Consider the following 19066-nt stretch of genomic DNA (forward strand, 5'->3'; position numbering starts at 1 on the left):
GTCACATGCTCCCATACATTTTTGTTCCCACCAGACTGGACAGATAACTCTTTAGGCATTTACCCAGCTTAAATGTGCGATTGAATGGCCAATATATCAACGGACCATCGGCCAGTGTGTACCATGGCTATATCTGTGAATGGCGTCGTTCACAGATATATTGCTACACCTGTGCAACACACACATCATTCAGTATGTACAAATGATCTGCTGACCACCCGTACAGCTGCTGCAGTAGCCGCCGTTGATTGGCAGCTCACTGGGCATGCCCCCGCCCAGTTTTGGTGTCAATCACGACGGATCGAGCAGTGTGTATGGAGAACTTGCTGCACGATCAGTCTGTAGATATATCTGCAGATCAGTTGATCTGCACATATATTTACTAGTGTGTACCCAGCTTTAGACTGCTGGAAGTATCACCAAAGCAGCTGCATCTCTGAGTTCTAGTTGATAACTTCTCTTTACAGCACACATAAAGATTATCTTCCCAATCGTTCAAGTGGTTGGCTGGTTGGAATAAAAATATGGTAATGTATGGGGGGAAATGCCAAATCATGTGTGCTTCCAAATGCCGGAAAACAGACTAAACTGTTTTTATCCATTTTCTGGCATTTGAGTATGAAAAGCCCTTCTGAAATGGAGCTCACCCCTGGATCAGACCACCCTTATGAGCCTGGTGGAGCGGGACGTGGGCAGATCGACAGCCCACACAGTCCACACTGCCCTGTGCAGAAAGGATGCAGCAAAGTTGAATGGCAGTTGTTGGAGAGTGGACCGGCGACCATTAAGAAGGTAGCAGAAAAGGGCAGTGTGGCAGTGGTCCCAGACCGAGCTGCAGCCCATCAGCTCCCCAGCACTGCTAGCAGAGGCCAACCTGGATTAAGCCGCAGTGTGTACCTTCCCTGGTCATGGAGCAGAGGCTGTCGTGTCAGTGCCTTGGTGAGGTGGAAGCGGCGGGGGCACCGGTCTGCACTCCCTGTGATCCTGCTCTCAAACGTGCACTCCCTGGCAAACAAGTTCGATAAGCTGTCCCTCCTCATGGGAAGCACAAGGTCGAGCATTGCAGGATCATCTGTCCTATGATTCACAGAGACATGGCTGGATGACCACATTGCTGACCCCCCGGTGTCCCTGCCAGGATTTGGTCTCTCCAGAGCTGATCGCTCCAAGATTTTCTCTATTTTCTAACTATTGTTCCGGTCCCCAAGAAATCAACTATTACAAATCTGAATGACTACCGGCCGATAGCTCTGACGTCTGTGATCATGAAAACATTTGAGCGCCTGGTACTGAACCACCTGAAAACTGTGACTGGCCACCAGCTACACCCCCTCCAGTTCGCCTACCGATCTAATCGATGCGTTGAGGACGCAGTCAACCTGGGCCTGCACTACATTCTGCAGCACCTGGGTATGCCTTGTACCTATGCAAGGGTCCTGTATGTCGACTTCAGCTCAGCTGTCAACACAATCCTCCCCAACATCCTCCACCCCAAACTACTCCGCCTAGGAGTCCCTGAAGCTACGTATTCTTGGATTGTGGACTTTCTGATTGATAGAAAACAAGTTGTGAAAGTGGGGGAAATCACCTCCCAAGTGCGGTCCATCAGCAGAGGAGCCCCCCAGGGCTGTGTACTCTCACCCCTGCTCTTCTCCCTGTACACCAACGACTGCACCTCAGAGGCGCAATCAGTAAAGAGAATCAAATTTGCAGATGACACTACCGTCATTGGCCTTATCAAGGACGGGGACAAATCGGCCTACAGACAAGAAGTGGACGATTGGCCCGGTGGTGCAGCAGCAACTATCTAGAGCTCCACCCACTCAAAACCGTTGAGATGGTAGTGGACTTTAGGAAGAAAGCTGTTGCTGTTCCTCCTCTAACAATTGCTGACAGTGTGGTGTCGCTAGTGGACTACTTCAAGTTCCTAGGCACCACAATCTCTCGGGACCTTAAATGGGGGCCCAAAACTGATACTATTGTTGGAAAAATGCAGCAGAGGCTATTCTTCCTTAGGCAACTGAGGAAGTTAAACATCCCACAAAAGCTTCTGCTCCTCTTCTACTCCGTAATTGTGGAGTCTGTACTGTGCTCCTCAATACTGGTCTGGTACGGCTCCGCCAGCGAGAGAGACAAATGCAGACTCCAAAAGGCAGACAGAACTGCGGAGAAGATAATCGGGACAGACCTTCCCTCTGCCCAGGACCTGTACCTGTCCAGAGCAAAAAAGCGGGGGGCGTTTCAATGACTTTGCAGCTTTGTAAGTCAACCAGAATAAGTTCAAATGTCAACATGATCTGAATGCTGGCATTCAGTATGTGAATGCCAGCCAATTTTATTTTTATTTTTTTCAGCATTTTTAGGGTTAGGCTTGGTTTAGAGATACTTGTCTCATCAATGCAAAAATACAGGGTCGACATGCTGGCTGTTGCCATTCACAATATTGATATTCTGGCAAGGCTGACATTTTTTGCATGTCGATATTCTGGTGTCAACATTCTAAATATTTAAATTTTCTGCCATAACTCATAAAAGTGGTGATCGCTTACAAAATGCATTTGCAAATATATTCACTCTAGACACTCTTTATTATTATTTTACATTTACATTTAAATTGTGTATTTTCTTGCTGGGAGGCAGCTGGGAGCAGAGGGATTTTGTTTTTATTTTTACAAATATTAACTAGTGCCAAGTAATGGTGACAGGTGTTATAGTTAATAAGTCCTCTAAAAATAAGGTGTTGGCCTACTTAGCATGACTTGGATAAATATCAGAGTATAGGACTCAGATAGCGTATACTGTTACTACATATAAAGTTCAAGTGAATTGCAGGACTGAAATAGAGTGTCATTCAGTAAATGTGTGAATCAACAGTATAGTAGGTATAATGTAATATGTTGTAACATCTAAAAAAAGAAAAATAGTATTTGCTGAATTCAAGTTACACTAGGTTTTCTACGTTTCTTAACTACCTGAAATCAAAAAATGATAAACTCGCCAACAATCTCAACAATTTATTGGAGTAGTCCAGTAGTTCTCAAACTGTGGGTCCTGACTCCAAAGTGGGTCCCGACCTTCTCAGTATGGGGTCACGACTCCATGTTGCTGACCATTAGGCTGATTGATGAATTTTCTAATCTCAGTCAGTGATTCAAGGAGTCTGAGAAATCTGTTGAATTGTCTGTTATTTTAGACTCCTCCCATCAGGTTGTGCCTCCACAATGCTGCCATGTATGTGCTGTTTGCTGACTACACATGTGGTGTGATGACCTTCTGCAGTAACTTGCTGGGGTCCTGTCATTATTTTTATTGTCTGATGGGTCCCACAAGAAATAGTTTGAGGACCCCTGGAGTAGTCGCATAGATATATACAACTTTGCATATGGGCAAATTCATGGGTTCAGTGTACAAAATGTGGGAGCACTTACATGCCCACAAGCTTTGTTCTGCATCACGCCATGTCTGTATTTTGGTATAGTGTTAGCCATCAGAATAGGACTCTGACTCTGCCGATGTTTGCAGATCTGAGTAATGTTTTGGGACTACACTTCATGCATGCACCAACTTAGATTACAGACGTTTTACGCAGTGTGATTGGCAGGAAATGGTTGTTTAAGACTGGGGTTGGCAAGTAAAATGTAGGAATGTCTGAGCTCTGTCTGTGTACACAGTTAAAATTGCTTCAGTAACTTAATTCCATTGGACAATTTAAGCAACTATAGAGATGAGTGATGGTGTGATTGATGAGTGTCTTTGTATGTGGGCAGTGGAATTGAGATGCCGTCCATGGGCATCTCAATGCAAATCCCAGCAGCTGTGGCACTTGAATATATTCTTAAATTTTCTGCATATGGGTTCACAGTTGCAGAGAGATTGAGTGCACCTCTAAATCAGTTTCTTTGTCTGGTGGCAAGGGAGGCACAGGGAGAAGCTTGAAAACTAGAATGTATTTAATTGATGTTTGGTTTGATTGTGGGAAACTAACAACTACATATGGTGTCATTTATTTATAGCACAGTGCATGAGTGTATGCATTTCTCCAACTATGTAATCCATCATTGCTTGTATCAGCTTTGGAGAATCTCTTTATCCTCTATACTACCCTCTACTCCCCAAACACCTTACCCCCTTCTTTCCCACAAAGTTGCAGCAGCTACTCTACTGTGTCCACCTTTGAATCACCCCTTTTGAATCATATTTGCACCTCCTTTTGTCAAATTGTTCTGGGGATGCAGTTATGTCGATATTCATAGTGTCATCATTTCTGAAGTGTCAACAGCTATCATGGCCACAACTGCTATGTTTACAAATAAAATGTTGACATTTTATAAAACATTAATGTTGGGGATGGGGACATACTTTGTGGAAAATGAATTACAGCTGCCAGGTTAGGATTAGGCCTATGGTGCTTTGCACTGGAACTGCCACACCGCCAATTGTCGTCAATAAATCTGACATCTCTACCATCATCATGGTTGATTTCAATATTGCTATTGATAGTCTGAAATCTGCTACTCATGCCTCCAAACAGTTCTCTCTAACCTCCTTTCTCGGCCTCTCCCAATGGACTGACTTTTGTACTCATCATTAGGGCCACTGCTCATACTATGTTCAGTTTCTGAATTCATTAACACTCCGTTCCCTTTCACAGATCCTGACCTTATCACCAATGCTCCTCAAACTCTCAGAAATAAAAATGCTCATTTTTTTCATAAATGTTCCACCTCTCTGCAAGACGGCTCCCTGCATTCACTGTTCCTTCTATCCTTCTATGGCTGTATCACATAGGCCTAGATGTCAATTTTGGTATTTTAAATTAAATTAACAAGACACCTGCAAAAACTCTCATATAAATTTGAACTTCTGTTGCATAAATCTTGTATTTCACGTATAGGACTATGTACCACTTCTATTGTAATTTCCTAAACACTGCCAAACCAACATATTTCCAAACTTTCATATCTCTGCTCAAGCATCTAACCCCAAGGGACATTTTAATGCATTTAACTCCCTTCTCAACCCTTCCTCGCCCAACCCACCAGCCACTATCAATAAGCAATATCTTGCTTACCACATTAGAGACAAGATTAATAAAATCCAATAGAAAATGGTATGCTCTTCCTCAGCTAGTGATCTGCTCAATTCCCTACCTGAACCCTCTGGCACATTCTCTTCATTTAATTTGCCTCTTGCCTACACTTGCCTCATACACTTTCCTAACTCACAAAACGTATTGGACCCACTTCAGTCAGGCTTTCATTCCTAAAAATCCACTGAGACAGCACTGACTAACATAGTGAAATATTTTGTCACTGATATAAATCTAAAAGCCATGACTCACTTTCTTATATATCTCTGCTGCATTTTACACTGTTGACCATTCTCTTCTCATATAGAGAACACTGCAATCCCTTATATCCTAATCTTTAGGACACAACTCTTACTTGGTTTATCGTCCTACCTATTTAAACTCTTTCAGTGTCTTCTTTGAATCCACCTCCTCTTTGCTACCTCTGTTAGTCAGAGAACCGCAAGGCTCAGTATTACTGTAGGTCTTCTGCTATTCTCAAACTCAACAATCAGTCCTACCCTACAAGCTCGCTGCCTAGATGTCATCCTTGACGCTGAACTGTCCTTTGTTCCCCTCAGTCAGTTTGTCTTAAAACCATGTTACATGCATCTAAAAAAACATATCCAATATACAAATACATCTTGCACCAGACATTGCAAAAACTAATTCATGCTCTCATTATTGGATCACTGTTGGATCCACGAAAAAAAGTCCCATGACATATTCTACCATATAATATAAAATAATTTTACAAGGCCATTAACCAGACTACATCTTTTTGCTTGTCTTGAAATATCTACCAACCCGACTTCTTCTCTCTTCAAAAGAAAACATGCATTACTTGCTCCCATTCACAACTGTAGGACTTTGTTTGGGTTGCACCTACTCTGTGAAGTGCACTCCCATGTACAATAAGAGTCTCCTCTAGCCTCCAAAACTTAAAGTTTTCCTCACATATTTTTCTATTTCTGCACTTTCACATCCTCCAGTCCAACATTGCTGGGTGACCATATCATACAGCCCACCAAGAATCACTCTGGTAGACCATTAGTAGTAGTACGTTTATTTATAAGGCGCCACAAAGTGTCCGCAGCGCCGTACATAGCAAACAAAGAAACTAATTACAAGGTAACGTACAGGGTGTGTTGATAAAATACAGCATAAATACCGTGTTTCCCCGATAATAAGACACTGTCTTATTTTTTTTTTCCACTCAAAAAAGACCGTAGGTCTTATTTTCGGGGGAGGGCTTATTTTAAAAAATGCCCCAGTGCTCCTTTAAAACATGCCCCAGTGCTCCTTTAAAACATGCCCCAGTGCTCCTTTAAAACATGCCCCAGTGCTCCTTTAAAAAATTCCCCAGTGCTCCTTTAAAACATGCCCCAGTGCTCCTTTAAAAAAATGCCCCACTGCTCCTTTAAAAAAATGCCCCACTGCTCCTTTAAAAAAATGCCCCACTGCTCCTTTAAAAAAATGCCCCACTGCTCCTTTAAAAAAATGCCCCACTGCTCCTTTAAAACATGCCCCAGTCCACCATCTCAAAATTGAACCCAGTCATCCATCTTCCACATGCCCCCACATTCTTGATGGCCCCACCTGTTTGTTTACCGGATCTCCGTACGGTATTGATGGCCCCAAAACATCCGTCGGCGCTGTGTGCACTATTCAGCAGCCGCGTGATGTGCGCGGCGTGATGTGCACGGCGTGACGTCACGGCGCGCCTACCGCAATGCATCCCTGGGAACGGGAGCCGCGGTATTACCGTACAGGCGAGGTGAGTGGAGCTGAGCGGGGCTACACTTTAACAACTGCAAAAAAATATATGGAAAATTTTATAGGTCTTATTTTCGGGGGAGGGCTTATTTTGAACAAATGTTCCAAATCTGGGGTAGGGCTTATTATCGGGGTAGGTCTAGTTATTGGGGAAACACGGTAGGGGTATAGCTGGTAGAACTAAAATCAGCATCAGTTCAGAAGTAGGTGTCGACATTGTCGAGGAGACTGAAGATGAAGTTGAGGAAGGGAAGAACAGGACAGGAGCACAGGTGAGGTAAAGAGGTAGGGTGAGTACGTGAGGAAGGAGGGCCCTACTCATAAGAGTTAACATACTAAAAGGAGGTGGGTGGACGAACGAAAAACAATAGGATAAGTAGGAACGGATGGGAACGGAGGCAGGATAGGAGGATCAAAAGAGGTTAGGAGGAGGGATAGGCTAGTCGAAAAAAGTGGGTTTTGAGGGAGCGCTTGAAGGAGGTAAGGGAATCAGAAAGCCTGATGGGTGGCGGGAGGTTGTTCCAGTGCAGGGGGGCAGCGTGAGAGAAGTCTTGGATATGGGAGTGGGAGGAGGTGATTAGGTGAGACGTCAGTCGGCGGTAGGCGATGGAGCGAAGAGGACGGAAGGGAGTGTGGATAGAGATCAGTGAAGAGAGGTAAGGAGTGGTGGAGGAGGAGAGAGCCTTGTAGGTGATGAGGAGTTTAAAGAGAACTCGGAAAGGAATGGGGAGCCAGTGAAGAGATAGACAGAGCGGGGAGGCGGAGGTAGAGCGGCGGGAGAGGAAGATGAGCCTAGCAGCAGCGTTAAGAATGGATTGGAGTCCTTGTGCGAGGATCATCAGTCTTAGTTTAAACCCTTTTTGTGGCAATCCTTGGAAGCACTGACAAGATGCCCAGGGATGACAGGGCTACGTGGAAGTCCAACTATTTCCTGAAAATCATTCAATTGCTGGATGATTACCCAAAATGCTTCATCGTGGGGGCGGACAATGTTGGTTCAAAGCAAATGCAATAGATCCGTATGTCCCTGCGAGGGAAAGCCGTTGTGTTGATGGGGAAGAACACAATGATGCACAAAGCTATCCGTGGACATTTGTAGAATAACTCTGCTCTGGAGAAGCTTCTGCCTCACATCAAAGGAAATGTGGGATTTGTTTTTGCGAAGGAGGATCTGACGGAAGTTCGAGACATGTTGTTGGCAAACAAGGTGCCAGCCTCTGCTCGTGCAGGTGCCATTGCACCTTGTGGGGTCACTGTGCCTGCTCAGAATACAGGTTTGGACCCTGAGAAGACTTCCTTCTTCCAGGCTTTAGGAATCACTACAAAAATCTCCAGAGGAACTATTGAAATTTTGAGCGATGTAAAATTGATTAAGACTGGAGATAAAGTAGGTGCCAGTGAAGCCACTCTCCTGAACATGCTGATTATCTCTCCCTTCTCCTTTGGTTTCATCATCCAACAAGTCTATCATAATGGCGGCATTTATAGTCCGGAAGTTTTGGATATTACTGAAGATACCCTAAGAATTCGCTTTTTGGAGGGTGTGCGCAATGTGGCCAGCGTTGGTTTACAAATTGGTTATCCCACTGTTGCCTCTGTGCCCCACTCAATCATCAATGGGTACAAGCGTGTTCTATCTCATTCATTGGAAACAGACTACAGCTTCCCATTGGCAGACAAGGTCAAGGCTTTTCTGGCAGACCCAACGGCCTTAGTTGTTGCTGCTCCTGTTGTGGAGGCTGCGGCTCCTACTGCAGCTGCGCCCCAGAAGGAGGAAAAGCCAGAGGAGTCTGAAGAATCGGATGACGATCTGGGATTTGGTCTCTTTGATTAAGCCTGTTATTGGTGTAATGGTTCAAATAAACTTGTACACCTTGGGACCCCTAATTTTTGTTTGTGTGAATAAATTCAGCTCATATTGAAAAAAAAAAAAAAGAATGGATTGGAGAGGTGCGAGGCGGGTGAGAGGTAGCCCAGAGAGAAGGATGTTGCAGTAGTCAAGACGGGAGATGACAAGAGAGTGAATGAGAATTTTGGTCGCGTCAGTGGAGAGGAATGGTCTGATGCGTGAGATGCTGCGTAGGTGAAAGCGTCAAGACTGTGAGAGAGCACGAATGTGTGGGGTTAAAGAGAGGGAGGAGTCAATGATGACATCGATGCAGCGCGTTTGGTCGGTGGAAGTGATCTCAGTTTCACCAATGCTGATGGAGATAGTGGGAGAAGAGGGGATGTTCGTGGGATGGAAGTTTAGAAGTTCAGTTTTAGCCGTGTTTAGTTTCAGGAAGCGTTGGGTCATCCAGGCTGAGATGGCCGTGAGGCATTCGGAGACCTTGGACACGAGTGATGGGCATAGGTCGGGGGAGGAGAGATAGATTAGGGTATCATCAGCATAAAGGTGGTAATGAAAACCATAGGAGCTGATGAGGGTGCCCAGAGAGGTGGTGTAGAGGGAGAAGAGGAGAGGGCCAAGGACTGACCCTTGGGGAACACCGACTGGCTGCGGGGTAGTAGGAGAGGAGGAGCTCGGAGTGGAGACAGAGCGATCGGAGAGGTATGAGGTGAACCAGGAGAAGACCGTGCCAGTGATGCCAAAGGAGCGGAGGGTGTTGAGCAGGAGAGGGTGGTCAACAGTATCAAAGGCAGCTGACAGATCAAGCTGGATGAGGATAGAGAAGAGGCCTTTGGATTTAGCCAATAGTAGATCGTTAGTGACTTTGGTAGGGCAGTTTCAGTGGAATGTAAAGGGCGGAACCCGGATTGGAGGGGGTCTAGAATGGAGTTAGCAGTAAGGTGGCTTAGGAGACGATTATAGGTCAGTCGTTCTAGGAGATTGGAGGCAAAGGGGAGGAGGGAGATGGGCCTGTAGTTGAATGGAGAGTTGGTGTCCAGATTTGTTTTTTTGAGAATTGGGGAGACAAGAGCGTGAAGGAGGAAGGGAAGATCCCAGAGGATAGGGAAAGATTAAAGAGGTGAGCCAGGTGAGAGCAGACTGACAGACTGAGACCATTGTACAATAGGTACCACCTATCCTTGTATATCAATACAAATACAGGGGGTCCAGCACTCAGATTAATATACTAACTCACCTTAATATACAAATAATCAAATAAATAATGGGGTTTTAGTTCATGAATTGATCAATGCATTTAAGCTTGCAGCCCATCGCCAAGGGACCCCATTTGACTGCAATTCCTATACTAACAACTGGTCTCTGCTGAGTGCATAACCCCTGTATTTCTATTTACTAGAGTGTGTGGTCACAGGCCACTGCACCCCAACCTGGGAATTGTGGGTGCTGTTTGCACCCCATTCGTAGGAACGGCGAGTGCGGTGGTACTTCTGTATCTTTATATATTTGGGTTAATTTTTAATTAATCTCTGTTACTGTGATTATAGCTTTCTCATGCACCCTAGATAAGCTCATTTACCTGAAACCTGTGATGGCTGCCCCTTTAATTCTAATTCAGGTGCTCTGTTGGGGATTGTCTCACCTTTAAAAGCCATACGGTATTCGGCAGCTGAGCTCTAAACCAGACAAAAACACATGTTCTCTGTTGGGGATTGTCTCACCTTTAACCCCTTCCCGACATTTGACGTACATTTACGTCATGGTCGGGATGTACTTCCCGACACATGACGTAAATGTACGTCATGACTTTAAACTGTCACCGCGTCTATAGACGCGGTGACAGAGGGACGATGTCTGCTGTCCCTGACAGCAGACATCTTCCCTCATTGCCCAGGGGGGGCACCGATGCCTCCCCCCCTCAGCGATCGCTGCGATTGGCTGTTCAAACGTGAACAGCCAAAAGCAGCGTTTACTGTGTTAGGTGTATAATTTTGACTCTGCTGCCCCCTAGTGTCCAAAAAAAATAAAAGGAGTTTGAAATAATGATTAAAACATAAAGTAGACATATGATCTTTGTTAGTTATGAACTATTTTGAGTGGTATGATTATTTGTCTCACAAGCAGAAAATTTAACATTTTGCAAATTGCAAAATGTTCAATTTTTTTACGACATTTTGGTATTTTTCACAAAAAAAAAAAGACTGTATCGACCAAAATTTACCACTAACTTAGTACAATGTGTCACGAGAAAACACTCTCAAAATCACTGGGATAAGTAAAAGCAAAAAAAGTTATCCCCACTACAAGTGATACCTGTCAGATTTGAAAAAAAGGCCTCTGTCAGGAAGGCAAAAACAGGCTGCGTCGGTAAGGGGTTAAAAGCCATACAGTATTTGGCAGCTGAGCTCTAAACCAGACAAAAACACATGTTCACTTGAGCTATGATGTGTCAGCAGTTGCCAGGTTCCCGAGAGACCAGTTAGTGTAGGACTTGCAGTGAAATGGGGTCTGCCAGCTTAAATGCATGTATCAATTCATGAATTAAAACACCATTGTTTATTTGATTATTTGTATACTAAGGTGAGTTAGTTTATTATGAGTGCTGGGCATACAGGGGGTATTTGTATTTACTAGAGTGTGTGGTCACAGGCCACTGCACCCCAACCTGGGAAGTGTGGGTGCTGTTTGCACCCCATTCGTAGGAATGGCGAGAGCAGTGGTACTTCTGTATCTCCATGTATATCAATACATATTTTCATATACATTGTAAGCTTGCAAGCAGGGCCTTCCTACCTCTATCACTGTCTTAATATTACCCAGGTTTGCTTTATCACTGTTATTCCCAGTGGTAAAGCACAACAGCATTTGCTGTGCTATATAAGAAACTGTTAATAAATAAATTAGTGTTGACATGCTGCAGATTTTGAGGGTCTCATGTCTATATGATAAGTGTTCACATTCGAACCATTAAAAAAATATACAGACTCCTTTGTCTGTACTTATTTAGGTTTAATTGTATTTGAATGACTTCCAACTCTGTATGACACTGCAGAAAACATTGGCGCCCACAAATATATTAGTATTTTGATCATAGAAGGCCGCTGAACAGAGATGGAATCTATCTGCTCATTTCTGTGCTTAGGAAAGGTTTTTAGTTTCATCCTGGTAAATTTACTAAGATGGGAATTCTATTGATGATTCCCATAGCAACCAAACATATACTTCTTATTTATTTATCACGTTCTAGAAGAAAATAGATAGAATCTGATCGGTTGCTCAATCCCATCCCATCTTCTATAGAGCTCCCATTTTAGTAAATTTACCCCATAATGTCTGCAATAGTAATAGAAAGCTGTAACAAAATGCTAATCTTCAGTTTAATTCTATTGCATGTGCTGGGACATTGTGTTATACCCACCTGCTCTTATTTCGCTTCTTTCCTTTCCTTTTATAGTTTGTTAAATCCCTTCCTGAATTTGTGACCGCTTAATGAAAGTGTAGACAATATCTTGCAACACTAGTCAGTTGTTTGTTCTTCTTACAGTTCCTGTAGCAGTGATATCAAATAGTCACCGTGGCGAAGGTTTCTGGATCTTAATTCCCCTTCGGCTATCGTTGGAACATTGTATACACATGGGCAGGTCATGCAGTACTCTGCATGGTTTTGTGCTAGGAACACAATCCAGTTTATCAGGTTCAGTCAGTCTGGTTGATCTTTTATTTGATTTTTTTCACTCAAACGTATATAAACGGATAGAGAAGTGCTGTGGCATGTACTACGATAACGTCTGAGTATACACCCTAGAATTGTGCTACCTGGCTTCTCTCACTGTTTTGCTTAAAGGGAACCTACCACCATTAAAAGATTTTAAAAAATTAAACGAAAACTAGGTTCTGCTTATTCTATAGAAATGTACTTCAATTGTTGGAACTTTTACATTTAAAGTATATATAATGCTGGGCACAGACTATATACAATTTATGTACCCAGTAACCTCGTATGCGATGGGACCCACCGGGGTAGCATGTATCGACAAGTGCATACACAATTGCTGATACCAGCAAGCAAACAATCGGCACCATGACATCCCTCAATTAAGCACACATCACTAACTATGTGGTGGGTGATTTTAAGAATTTGTCATAACAAATTGCCATTATCGACAAATCTGTTTAAGATCTCTTTTGGTGCAGTGGTTCCCGACCCTGGCCCTCAAGTACCCCGAACAATTCACATTTTCCAGGTCACCCAGCAGTTGCACAGGTGCACTCATTAATCAATGACACATTTTAAAAAATTCACAGGGGGAGCTAATCTGTGAGGAGACCTGCATAACATAAACTGTTCACGGTACTTGAGGTTCATGATTGGAAACCACTGTTCTAGTGTGTTCTAGGAGTTATACCCCCCCCCCATGTTGTGTATTATAAGATAATAGGCAACATGTAACCCTTTATGTCTGTTGAGTATATGTATTTTAATTACCAGCATGGTAACCTGTGAATGAAAATAGATATGTAGGGGGAAATTTACTAAAGGAAATTTTTAAAAAAATAGGTGTATTTGTATCCAGAAATGCACTTATTTTTGACATTTACTATCCCGAAAATACGGCAATTCGTATTGATAGCACATCAATACGAATACGAATTGCCGTATTTTCGGGATAGTAAATGTCAAAAATAAGTGTATTTCTGGATACAAATACACCTTTTTTACAAATTTCCTTTAGTAAATTTCCCCCGTAATGTCCTACTACAGGGTTAATTTATTTGTCTGACAAGATGCCAGATGAGGAAGAATTTATGCACTGCCCATTAGACCTGCCATCAAAATAATCCAGCAGAAGGATAATGGTAAATAATGTTGTGTTAACAAGCATCTTGGCTAATTTGCATTGACCAAGAAAATAAAAGTAGGAGCAACCTCACATATATAGAAATCAATACTGTATCCCACATGCAGGACGTTGTACAATTCTTGGAGTCATTCTGACATTGGGAATTCCTACATCTTCTTTTGTCTCCCGCAAACAAATTAGTGAAAGTGAGACTGTTCTACTCTGTTTGGGTTTTATTTTGTTTATAAGAACATTATTCCCTAAGTCTATATTAATATGTCATTCTGATTTGTTTTTGTATATACTTTAGTAATTGTGAGTTTCTTTCTCCTATTAAATGTAATTTAATAATATTGGGCTCCATGATTCTTTTTGGATCCATTTTTCTTGTTGATTTTGCTAAACCATGCTTCATATCTATACTTTAGGTTATTATTTGGTTAATGATAACTGGGAATCAATGAAGGATTCCTATATACTGTAAGTAGCTACTGATAATATTAAGTGGTGGCAGACATCTTAATATTGAGTTCAAGCTATACTAGAAGTGTAATTATTTCTGTAGGCCGAACAGGTGGTTGTTCTTTGATTAATTCTGTGTCTGACCCACGTCACGCAGCATCTAATGAGTGCTGATCATGAGAAATTTATGGATGAGTATCTTAAACCAAAACTGTCATTAACTAAACTACGAGGGGTGTGCAATAGGTTTCCAGACTGAGTAGACACAATCTGTATGATTGTGAACTGTAATCTCTGATTAAAATTTTTTGAATGCACTAAACTTCATAAACTTTTTTGAAGGCACAGAACCGTACAGTTGTGCTCATGAGTTTACATACCCTAGCAGAATTTCTGGCCATTTGTCAGAATATAATTTGTAACTCACAAACTTTTCTTTTCCTCATGGTTAGTGGTTGGGTGAAGCCATTTATTGTCAAACAACTGTGTTTATTCTTTTTAAATCATAATGACAACAGAAACTACCCAAATGACCCTGATCAAAAGTTTACATACCCTAGTTCTTAATATTAAGTATTGCCCCCTTTAACATCAATGACAGCTTCAAGTCTTTTGTGGTAGTTGTGGATGAGGCTCATTCTTTTCTCAGATGGTAAAGCTGCCCATTCTTCTTGGCAAAAAGCCTCCAGTTCTTGTAAATTCTTGGGCTGTCTTGCATGAACTACATGTTTGAGATCTCCCCAGAGTGGCTCGATGATATTGAGGTCAGGAGACTGAGATGGCCACTCCAGAACCTTCACTTTATTCTAATGTAGCCAATGACAGATCGACTTGGCCTTGTATTTTGGACCATTGTCATGTTGGAACGTCCAAGTGTGTCCCATGCGCAGTTTCCGGGCTGATGAGTGCAAATTTTCCTCCAGTATTTTCTGATAACTTGCAATTTTGACCAGGTTTCCAGTGTCTTTGTAGCTCACACATCCCCAAGACATCAGCGATCCACCTCCATGTTTCACAGTAGGAATGGTGTACCTTTCATCATAGGCCTTGTTGACTCCTCTCTAAATGTAACGTTTATAGTTGCTGCCAAAAAAATTTAATTTTGGTCTCATCACTCCAAATGACTTTGTTCCAGAAGTTTTAAGGCTTGTCTCTGTGCTGTTTGGAGTATTATAAGCGGGATGCTTTGTGGCATTTGCATTGTAATGGCTTTCTTCTGGCGACTCGACCATGCAGACAATTTTTCTTCAAATGCCTCCTTATTGTGCATCTTGAAACAACCACACCATTTTTTTTCAGAGAGTCCTTTATTTCAGTTGAAGTTATTTGTGGATTTTTCTTTGCATCCTGAACAATTTTCCAGGCAGTTGTGGCTGAAATTTTTTTTGGTCTACCTGACCGTGATTCGGTTTCCACAGGATCCCTAATTTCCACTTCTTAGAGTTTGAACACTGCTGATTGGCATTCTCAATTGCTTGGATATCTTTTTATATCTCTTTACTGTTTTGTACAGTTCAATTCCGTTTTCTCGCAGATCCTTTGACAATTCTTTTGCTTTCCCGATGACTCAGAATGCAGACACGTCAGTGCAGCACTGGATGAAAGATGCAAGGGTCTTTCAGGAGACCAGAAACTCACTAACCTTTTATACACACACCCACTGATTACAAGCAAACAGATCACAGGTGAGGATGGTTACCTTTAGTAGCCATTCAAACCTGTTTGAGTCAACTTGTGTACATGTTATCAGGCCAAAATCTCCAGGGTATGTAAACTTTCGATCAGGGTCATTTGGTTAGTTTCTGTTTTATTATGATTTAAATATAATAAACACAGTTGTTTGACAATAAATGGCTTCACCCAACCACTAACCATGAGTGAAATAAAAGTTTGTGAGATATCATTCATATTCTCTGACAAATGGCCAGAAAATAACAAATTCTGCTAGGGCAGGGGTGGCCAAACCTGTCCTCAAGATCTACCAACGGTGCATGTTTTCCAGGCAACCTGTGGATCTATAGTAGGAATGAATACAGCAGGTTTTAAAATGTGACAGTAATGACTGCAGCTGTGCACCAGCTAGGTAACCTGGAAAACGTGGACCGTTGGTAGATCTCGAGGACCGGTTTGGCCACCCCTGTGCTAGGGTGGGGAAATTTATGAGCACAACTGTATATAAGCAGTACTGCACCCAAAATAAATTGGCATGTTCAATTCCTTCATGAACTTGTTATGAGATCAACTGATGCTTTTGGAGAGCCATGATCTTCTTCAACTACAAGGGTGGCTGTGAGAGCAGAAGTGTTTTGACTATCTGCAAGCTGCTTTCCGGGATGAAGACCCATCCTAAACTACTGTGTTTGAGTGGTTTACACAATTTTGGCACTTGGGACCAGTGGCAGTTTTTACCTATGGGCTGCAGGCTACAGCCCCCCAGGTCTGGCAGTGACTTCCTATTGCAACTCCGACCTGCCAGTCACCAAGGCAGTCACATTGGGAGGTGTTCCCACTTTCTTGGATGCCTCTCTACGGGCTACCGAGCGAAAATCCAAAGATTGCTCATGTGCAGTACCTACATCGGTACTGCGCACGTTCCGGTCCTGATGCCTGTCATCTGTATTATACAGGCAGCTCATAGAAGCTGACCTCATGCGCATTACAGAGGTTTGTATTGCACATGCGCCAGTCCCAGCACCTGTCCTCATAGCACAGGCCCCGGGGATGCTGCGGGAACCAGGAGGAGCGGTGGCTGCAGCAGTGGTGGTGGCAGGGGTGCCTGCATCGCAGAACCCCCCACGGCGGCTGTGGCCAGCGGCAGCCTCCTCCCCTTAAAAGGTACAAGCCGCCACTGCGTGGGACGGTCCTTGGAAGACTAGCAGCAGACCTGGTTTTGCCTTGTAATGATTGTAAATTATGGGCAGACTCAGGGACGGATTAAAAGGGGGCACAGGGGGTCAGTACCCCTGGGGTCCCTCTATCTAGGGGCCCCCTGTGGTCGGCATGTATTTTTGTTTTGCTTTTTTTGCTAAAGATTATGTGCCTGGGAGTGAGGTAGTGCTGAATCTTCATTTATCTGCCAATGTGACAATGATTAATAGTGCTGAGCATCAGGAGCCAAGGCACACTGACTGCACAAGTGTGCAGTGCATTACTGGGAGTTGACGAAGTCCCATGGCACTTTGCACAAGAGGGCAGAAGAGGCTGAGCTGTTTTTTGCTGAGTTCTGATACGTGAAGCTTATCACATGCTTCTCAGGCCCATGTAGGACAGCAGCAGTCTCGCCATGGGAGGGTTTTTAATCAGAGGCAGCGCTGAGCCTGTGAGGTCATGTTTATACTGCCATTACTCTGTGTTTTAACAGTGTAATATTCTCCCATGCAGTTTGCAGCCAGTAATGACAAGTGCAAGGGGGCCCCCTGTCTAAAGTGACCCTAGGTCCCCTAAAGGCTTAATCCTGCCCTGGGCAGACTTGCCGAATTTCCCGGGAAACTTACATGTTGCAGGCTATAACATATATTGCCAGTGGAATATAAATGCTTTGTTCCCTGCACAAAACCACATAAAAAATTGCCACAGGGCCCAGCAATTGCAGGTTAATCCCTGGTAATAACAGTGGGAGTAGCAAGGTGAGATGAGAAGTATAAACCACAATAATCAGGCAAAGAAAACATAAAGCTGCTGGGTATAACTTGTATAAAGCTTATTCTGACAAGTCTGGGAGCAGCTGTAGCTCTTTGTGTAATTGGAAATCCCTGGTAATAGTCTCTCTCAGGAACAGCAGACAATAGAACTATATTGGTGGCATTCAAGCAAGGCAAAGAATGGTAGGATCTTTTCCAATTTGGCCTCTACATTTTAAAGCAGATTGCAGTTAATCAAGTCCCGCTGCACTAGCAACATACGAGTCCAACTAAAACCTCCGCTAACCCCCATGTTGGACATTTGCATGAAGAAAAAAAAAAGTATGTAACACATAGGTGTTATTTAAAATGTAGTATAACTCTCTTTTATTTATACATGTAAAGGTGGAGGCGCGGATAACGTTTTGGTGTTAAACTTTTTCTTTCCACGTGTTATTTAAAATGTGTTTGGTATATTATCAGTCACTTATTGGGGTATATTCAATTATTTTTTGCGAGCAGTGCTGCCTGCTCACTGTCACAGCTCGCAGGGTCAGTATTGAACTGACCCCCTGCATACGCCATTTCCCCCTCGCTAGGTATTTGTGGCAATGGTGAAACGGTGTGTGCAGCCACTAAAACAGCGAGGCTTGCAGCTGAATGCAGCGGGCTCACTGCATTAGCCAAGAGCCTCGCTGTTTGGGAGAATCCTCGCTGTCCTGTGACAGGATTCCCCCAGAACGTAGAATAGGGTGAGCTGCCTGCGCGGGGGTTAAACGGCGAGGATCACTTGTTTAACCTTCTCACCGGCCACATTGAATACTGTCCATTGTGTAGCTCAGAGAGGTGAGATGCAGTATAAAATTGTAGATCCTGTAACATATTTATTCAATATACCTGCTACGTATATGAAGTTACAGTATGTTTCCCTGCTAAAGGTAATATATATACTGTATTTAACCAAAAGTTTTACTACTTGTACATTTATTTCAAACATTCATTTGTATGTACACTGTATTGCCATATTTTTTTTTCTAGGAAGTTTTACAGAATCTGTTTTGTCAATCCTCTGAAGCCCACACTGAATGATATCGTTCAGTGACGTCACCGGAGCTCACTAAACATGCAGATCGTTCGGAACTTGACCTGCATGTTCGGAAGACAGCAGGGGTCGTTAACGATGAGTTGGAGCAGACATCCTTAACAATATTGATTGTACACACATGAGGATATAGTATAAGATATCGCTAAGAATGCCCTTCTGAGAATCTGAGCAATATCCTCTAGTGTGTACGATGCTTTAGATAACTGGGTAAAAAATGTGTAACTCCCATTAAGTTTCTGCATATTTTTTATTAACCCATATTGAACATTGAAAACATCTTATTTAGATAAACATTGGTTTACGAAGCCTGTGGACTTACTTGGTTAAAGATATGAGATCAAAATA

At 43.0% G+C, this 19066-nt stretch overlaps 1 protein-coding gene and 1 pseudogene across 1 annotated transcript in view; both read left to right on the top strand.

Moving 5' to 3' along the window:
• NME7 (NME/NM23 family member 7) overlaps positions 1-19066 on the top strand; it is a 154482-nt gene that overhangs the window by 112907 nt on the left and 22509 nt on the right. The gene's annotated exons all lie outside the window — the stretch shown is intronic.
• LOC146058808 (large ribosomal subunit protein uL10 pseudogene) lies at positions 7667-8721 on the top strand (annotated as a pseudogene).

Source organism: Crinia signifera, chromosome 2 (assembly GCF_055691185.1).
Source record: "Crinia signifera chromosome 2, ASM5569118v1, whole genome shotgun sequence".
NCBI lineage: Eukaryota > Metazoa > Chordata > Amphibia > Anura > Myobatrachidae > Crinia > Crinia signifera.